Source organism: Mus caroli, chromosome 17 (genome assembly GCF_900094665.2).
Source record: "Mus caroli chromosome 17, CAROLI_EIJ_v1.1, whole genome shotgun sequence".
NCBI lineage: Eukaryota > Metazoa > Chordata > Mammalia > Rodentia > Muridae > Mus > Mus caroli.
In genome coordinates this window covers 2,377,566-2,384,360 of record NC_034586.1, presented here as the reverse complement: position 1 = coordinate 2,384,360, position 6,795 = coordinate 2,377,566, and the positions used below count along the sequence as shown (strand labels likewise).

The 6,795-nt window shown below is 46.0% G+C and overlaps 1 pseudogene; it reads left to right on the top strand.

The window, feature by feature from the left end:
- The first annotated feature begins 3,233 nt into the window (after nucleotides 1-3,233).
- LOC110283897 lies at nucleotides 3,234-5,398 on the top strand (annotated as a pseudogene).
- Nucleotides 5,399-6,795: the final 1,397 nt, after the last annotated feature.

The window sequence follows — 6,795 nt, the reverse complement described above, 5'->3', positions numbered from 1 at the left end:
ATACACACATATATGTACACATCTATTTTCTTCAATATTAAAAGCAATTTACTCGAACTTATACATGCAATTCCAATCCCAAAGTGCAACCTATATTCTATGCTTTTTTTTTTTTGCTTTTTACATTTGTAGCTTTCTCTCCTCATAATTCTCAATAAATATCCTTAAGCCTAGAATGAAAAATGAATTCTATGAACTACAATACCAATCTGCCAGGCAAGATGTGCCCATTGGTGAAATGGTACCGCAGCTGCAGCAGGAATAGCCAACCCATTCCATGCTTGGATATGAGACCTGATACCCAAGGGATAACACATGTTTAGTACTGTAAACCGCTCAAAGCTTGTGACTAGGAAAACCTTGAGGCCCAGGGTAGGGGACCTACTACTGCTACTGCTACTTAGCTACCTTTTAAATCTTTCTGTTTATACTCACAGACAAAGCCTACTCTCAGCCTAAATTAGAGAAGCCTCTCTTTGCAGTTAATGGAGGTGAAGGCTGGGATCCATGACTGTGCGGGATACTGAGACTGTAGATGGTTGAAAGCCCTAAACAAGAGATTTATACCACTCCCTTAAGGCTCAGGGAATTCTGTGGAATATAGAGAGGAGAGCAAAGTGCCATGCTCTAAGCACATGAAAGCCATGAACTGACAGCTGAGCTCATATAAGCTAGGCCTGCCTAACAGGAAGACATGGATGGGGAGGAGTTCACAGAACCCCTCCACTCATCTGTGTCTGGCAGATTCGGGGAAAGAATAACACACAGTCCCTAGAAGTGGAAACTTAAGAGTTCTTTGAGAAAGTAGTGTCAGATGGTGTTTTGCTGGGGCAAACAGGTGAAGGAGTGATTTCCTGAATTGGACACAAGTGAAAGGATGTTTTGCTAAAGCAGACAGGTGAAGCAGACACAGGTGAAAGACTGTTTGGCTAAAGCAAGTATGTGAAAGGACACGTGATGACGCACATGTATTGGTCTGCCTTACATTGCATGGTTGAGCTCCATTTGTTGGGACTCCATAGAGAGAAATGCAGCAGAAAACTTCTGGTGGTGTGCTGCAGCTTCTTGCTGTTTCCACAGACTCAGGCCAATTGGCAGAGTAATGTCAACTGGGACAGACTCACGTGCAACTGGGATAAGACACATGGCAAGGCAGACCTGCATGTGATGTTTGGAAGGAGTGTAAATAAGTCTCAATTGACTGAGAAGGGCTTGCTTTTAGAGCTAGTTGTGAAACACTTGCTGGTCTCATGTCTTCCCTGATCTTCACTCCACTGAAAGAGACACGCCCAAGAACTCCTGGTGTCTCACTGGTCTGAATCCCTCCTGCTGACTGGTGCTGATTTGGCTGAGGCCTGGATATCTCTGCTAGGCCGTGCCACTACTGCTGATTGGGTTTTGCTATCCCAACACTATGGCACTGGATGGCTGGTGTATCTGTGAAGTGTTTGCAACTGGATCAAGCTGTCGCTGCTGACATATAAACTAACCCTACTGATTTCCTGACAACACAGATGGGAGTTGCTCCAAAGAACCTTTCTAAACAGGTTTACTCCCTACCACCTGTATCCTTTCTTTTCCACTATCCCTTGTGGGTGGTGGTCTAGAAGGGAGGTTAAAGCATTTAAGAACCATCATTAAAAATAGGGTTTGAAAAAAATTAAAGTTATAGTACCCAGTTGTGTACCCACTGGTAAGCTCATCATATTTTAAAGGATAGTTCCAAACCCAGAGTTATTCAGATGGGATGAACTCTGTGGGATAAACACACAAAAGTAATGAATACAGGAAAGAGATTTGTAAGGGGGAAAGGTTGGCAGGGATGAGGGACCTGAGAACAGAAGGGGGAGAGAGTCACCAGAATGCATTTTTATACATGCAGGAAATTGTTTTAAAAATTGATTAATAAAAAATATTTTAAGGGTTTCAGAATTGCTAACCCACAGCACCACGATAAACAAACCAGAAAAAAAAATATTTAGAATTCTTTCTCACTCAGACAACTAATAATGAAAAATAGTAGACAGCTGTTGTGGTTTCTGGTCTCCTAAGTTCTGTGTGTGTGTGTGTGTGTGTGTGTGTGTGTGTGTGTGTCCAGATGTTTTCAGTGGTAATGCACAGGTGAGCACTTACATTCAGAGCAAACACCCTTAAGTGTTGCTCCTTAGGCACCACCCACCTTTCTGAGGTGGCCTCTCACTGCCCTGAACCTCAACAGCTTCTGTCCCTGCTTCTTCCTTTTTTCTTTTTTTCTTTTCTTTCTTTCTTTTTTTTGGGTTTGTTTGGGTTTTGGGGTTTTTTTTTGGCTTTTTTTTTTTTTTTCGAGACAGGGTTTCTCTGTGTAGTCCTGGCTGTCCTGAAACTCACTCTGTAGACCAGGCTGGCCTCGAACTCAGAAATCTGCCTGCCTCTTCCTCTCCTGCTTCTTTCTAGGACTTGCAGTCTCCATCTTTTGACGGTGACCATCTGGCAAGGTGGCCACTATCAAGAACAGTCTAACCGAGAGCATCAAACAAGTGAGTTCCAACAAGGAAATGAAACCGAAATTCATGAAACAGAAATCACCAATTCCTTAAAGGTCCCAGAGAGACCAAGGGTCCCTCAGGAGTCTGGGGGAGACAGGGAGTTTACACAGCTGGAGAGGGAGGGAGGGAGGGAGGGAGGGAGGGACCAGAGAGACTGCATCATTATTCCTGTTTATCCTTTGAGGATTCTGCAGGGTTAAGGACAGGTTTGTTTACAGAAAACACCTGCAGAGGGGAAACTGTTTACATGGTTACAAGTGTAGCTCAGCCAGAAGCTGTTGGCTATCTCTCATAAAATGCTTGTTTCAGGATTTCCTACACTTTCAATGCAGGAAATTGATCTCATTAATCAGTATAAGAATAATCCCTCAGGGCTGGAGAGATGGCTCAGCGGTTAAGAGCACCGACTGCTCTTCCAGAGAGGTCCTGAGTTCAAATCCCAGCAACCACATGGTGGCTCACAACCATCTGTCATGGGATCCGATGCTCTCTTCTGGTGTGTCTGAAGACGGGTACAGTTTACTCATCTAAGTAATAATAAATAATATTTTTTTAAAAAGAGGAAAAGAAGGAGAAGGAGGAAGAGGAGGAGGAGGAAGAGAAGGAGGAGGAAGAGGAGGAGGAGGAGGGAAGGGGGAAAGGGAGGGGGAATCCCTCAGAGCCAGGGGCGGGTTGAACCATTGTCCGGGCCTCTAGTCCCATTCTGACATGAAGGATGTGGCGGTACGCTCTGCGCAGCCCATCGGGTATCTCACTAAGAACTGGAAGGTGGACATGGCGGCACAGCTGGGTGAGTATCTGGAGGAGGTGGTCCAGATCTGCATTTCTTTTGATGAAGGCAAAACCACAGCGAACTTCATTGAGGCAGCACTATTGATCCAGGGCTCAGTCTGTGTCTACAGTTAAAAGGTGGAGTACCTCGCTGGTCTACCAGGCTCTCGATTTTATTTCTGGCAAAGGGCAACCCAAGCAACTCTATTCAATGCAGGAAATTGGGAGCAACGGGGCTATCAACTCAGGGACTCCCTGTGAGACAGAGGGTGAGTTCTTGCCACTGGACCACTTCTCCGACTGCTGGGCTAATGTGGATCCAAAAAATGACCAGGCATCCAGTGAGATCATGGCCCTGGTGGCCCCTGATGAAGTGGGAAAGAACATGTGCCCCTTGTATAGCTGTCAGGGTGAGGGCTTGACCAGCCGGAAGGATTTCAGGATGAACACATGTATCTTCAACTCCAGAGGCTCCTCTGTGTTAGATCCTGAGGGGCCTGTGGGGCCATATCCATGTCAAGGAGCCAGAAAGATCCTGAGGACACTGAGGAGCAGCCAATAGAAGTGTCTAGGAATGGGAGTCCTGCTCCTGTACTCAGTGTCTCCCAAGAGCCAGATGGTCCTGCGCTCAGCGGTGGAGATGAGGATGCAGAGGATGAAGCAGAGCTCCTGGAGGTTGCTCTAGAGCCTGCAGAGCCCAGAACCTCACAGCAGAGTGCCATCTTGCCAAGGAGATACATGCTATGGGAATGACAAGGGGCACTGGAACCTGCTTCCCAGCTCCACGAGACCCCAGACCCCTGGCAGAGTCTGGACCATTTTGACTCCTTGGACTCTAAGCCCTTCAAGAAAGGTAAACCCTATTCTGTGCCACCTGGTGTGGAGGAGGCTCCAGGAAGGATGCCACCGAGTTGCAGGACTTCCACCAGTGGTACGTGAACGTCTATGTTAAACACACTGAAGGCAGGAGGGCTTGGCAGAAGGGATATTTGCAGACATGGATATTCTGTACTGGGAACATGAAAAGGAACGGCTGGAGACCCTTCAGAAGCTGCAGGGATGTAAGACAATGGAGAGATGGAAGGATCTGTGGCTTACAGATGAGGATCGCTTGGAAGAGTCCCTAGAAGACCCAGGGGTAGCAGATGACTTTCTAGAGCCCAAAGAATATGCAGAGGAACCTGAGAGGGAGATGCCTGGGGAAACTGCTGACCACCATGAAGAGGCCATGCCAACGTCCCTGAGATACAAGGAGCTGGTCAAAAGAAATGTGGAACTCTTCATTGCCACCTCCCGGAAGTTCCCCAGTTCCCCCAGCTCAATGAATGGTGTCCCTTTTCAGAGCTTGTAGCAGGGCAGCCTGCTTTTGAGGTGTGCCGCTCCATGCTGGCCTCCTCGCAACTGGTAAGTGGCCTGGGACACAAGGGATGGGGCAGCGGCCCTGAACTCTGCTGACTCCTTGTTTCCACAGGCTAATGACTATACAGATCACTCAGCAGCCAAGACTGGAGGCAGCAGTGGACACAATGTCTCTGAGACGGCTCACACACCAGCAAGCCCATACCTCCTTCCAGACCTATACAGCCCCATCCATGGCCCAGCCCAGCCTTGAGTGGAGAGCACCAAGGCAGGGGTGGAAGGTAGTATATATCTGTAAGTTTTTGCCCCTATGGGGCTATTCACTCCTGGCTGGCCTAGCCTAATAAAGTGTTGCTACCTCCCCATCCCACCCCCAAAAGAATAATCCTTCATCTATTTACTGAAAAACCTATGGTAAGATTGTTATTTCTTCCTCTTTTTTAAGTATTTGACAGAATTCTCAATCGATTCGTTCGATCCTAACATTCTATTTCAAGTTAAGGTTTAATTCAATTAAAAAGCAAACTCTTCTGGTATTATATTTTTTCCTCTGTCTCTTTTGGTAAATTATGCTTTTCACTTTTTTTTTTCGGTTTAAGTTATTCGATATGTCTATACAGTTGTCCAAAATATTGTGCTGCTCTCCGTTTGCTATCTGTAAGATCGCTGCCTATAAATGTTGGCAGTTTCACACTGTCGCACTAGAGTTTGGCAACTTTATTGATGTTTCTTTAGAAGCCTAACTTTTAAGACAGGGCTTGCTGTGGGGCCGTGGCACATGGCATGACAGAGCCTGCCCTGAGTCCTCAGGAAAGTAGGACTTTTCCCTTTCCTCGTCTCTAACTCTTCCCTTTTAGATTCTGGCCAAAGCATGCGCATGCTTTCTCTGTGTTCTCTGAGGCTGCTCACACCCCTGCCTTCTGATGTACCACAGTGTTGCCAGCATCTCTGCCCACCTCCATTGCTGATCATGCTGGACCCTGAATCACAACTGCATGGCTGCCTTGTCTCTTCTATTCTCCATCTCCCTGCACTGAGCAAGTGCTGAGACTTGTGGCTGCCCTGCCTGGTGTCTTTCTTTCAAATTCCAATGAGAGAAGAGGGGAAGTGGAATAGACTTCTTTGTACCTCTTTCTATGGGTTTCATTTATTTTGTTTGAAATATTAAAAATACTCCCCTCTAATTAAATCTAATTAAAATAGATTTCCCTCTAATATCAGCTCATATGCATCTCGCACATTTTGGATTGCATATCAATTACAGACTCCAAAGTATTTTCTAAATTTTTTTGTGATCTCTCTCATCCATTTTAAGTGGGGTGTGTGTGTGTGTGTGTGTGTGTGTGTTTGCTGAGCATCAAGTACAGGGCCTGTGTATGCTAGGCTCATTCTGAGCTATGGCCCCAGCTCTGCATTTCTGAGTTAACCATTTGTAGTCAAGGAACACGTGAGCTTTCAGTCCTTTTGAACATATTGAAACTTGTTTGCATCCCTGTCTTGAAGTCTATTTTACCTCCGATGAATTTAGCTACCTGTTGTAGCTTCATTTCTGTTAGTGTGACAAAGAGCAAACAAACAATAATTATAGGGAAGGGAAGTGTTTGCTTGTCTTCCAGTTCCAAACCACTATTGTGAGGAACTACTTCAAAGGGGAACTTAAAGTATCACATCTCGTCAAGAACACAGACTAACACTTGGATCCTTCCTTGCTTGCTTCTAGATGTCTTTACTCTTATACCATCTATGGTCCAGGCTAGGGAATGTTGTTGTACTGGCTGGTTTGGTGTGTCAACTTGACACAGGCTGGAGTAATCACAGAGAACAGAGCTTCAGTTGAGGAAAGCCTCCATGAGATCCAGCTGTAAGGCATTTTCTCAATTAGTGATCAAGGGGGAGGGCCCCTTGTAGGTGGTACCATCCCTGAGCTGGTAATCTTGGGTTCTATAAGAAAGCAAGATGAGCAAGCCAGGGGAAGCAAGCCAGTAATGAACATGGCCTCTGCATCAGCTCCTGCTTCCTGACCTGCTTGAGTTCCAGTCCTGACTTCCTTTGGTGATGAATAGCAATGTAGAAGTGTGAGCTGAATAAACCCTTTCCTCCCCAACTTGCTTCTTGGTCATGATGTTTGTGCAGGAATAGA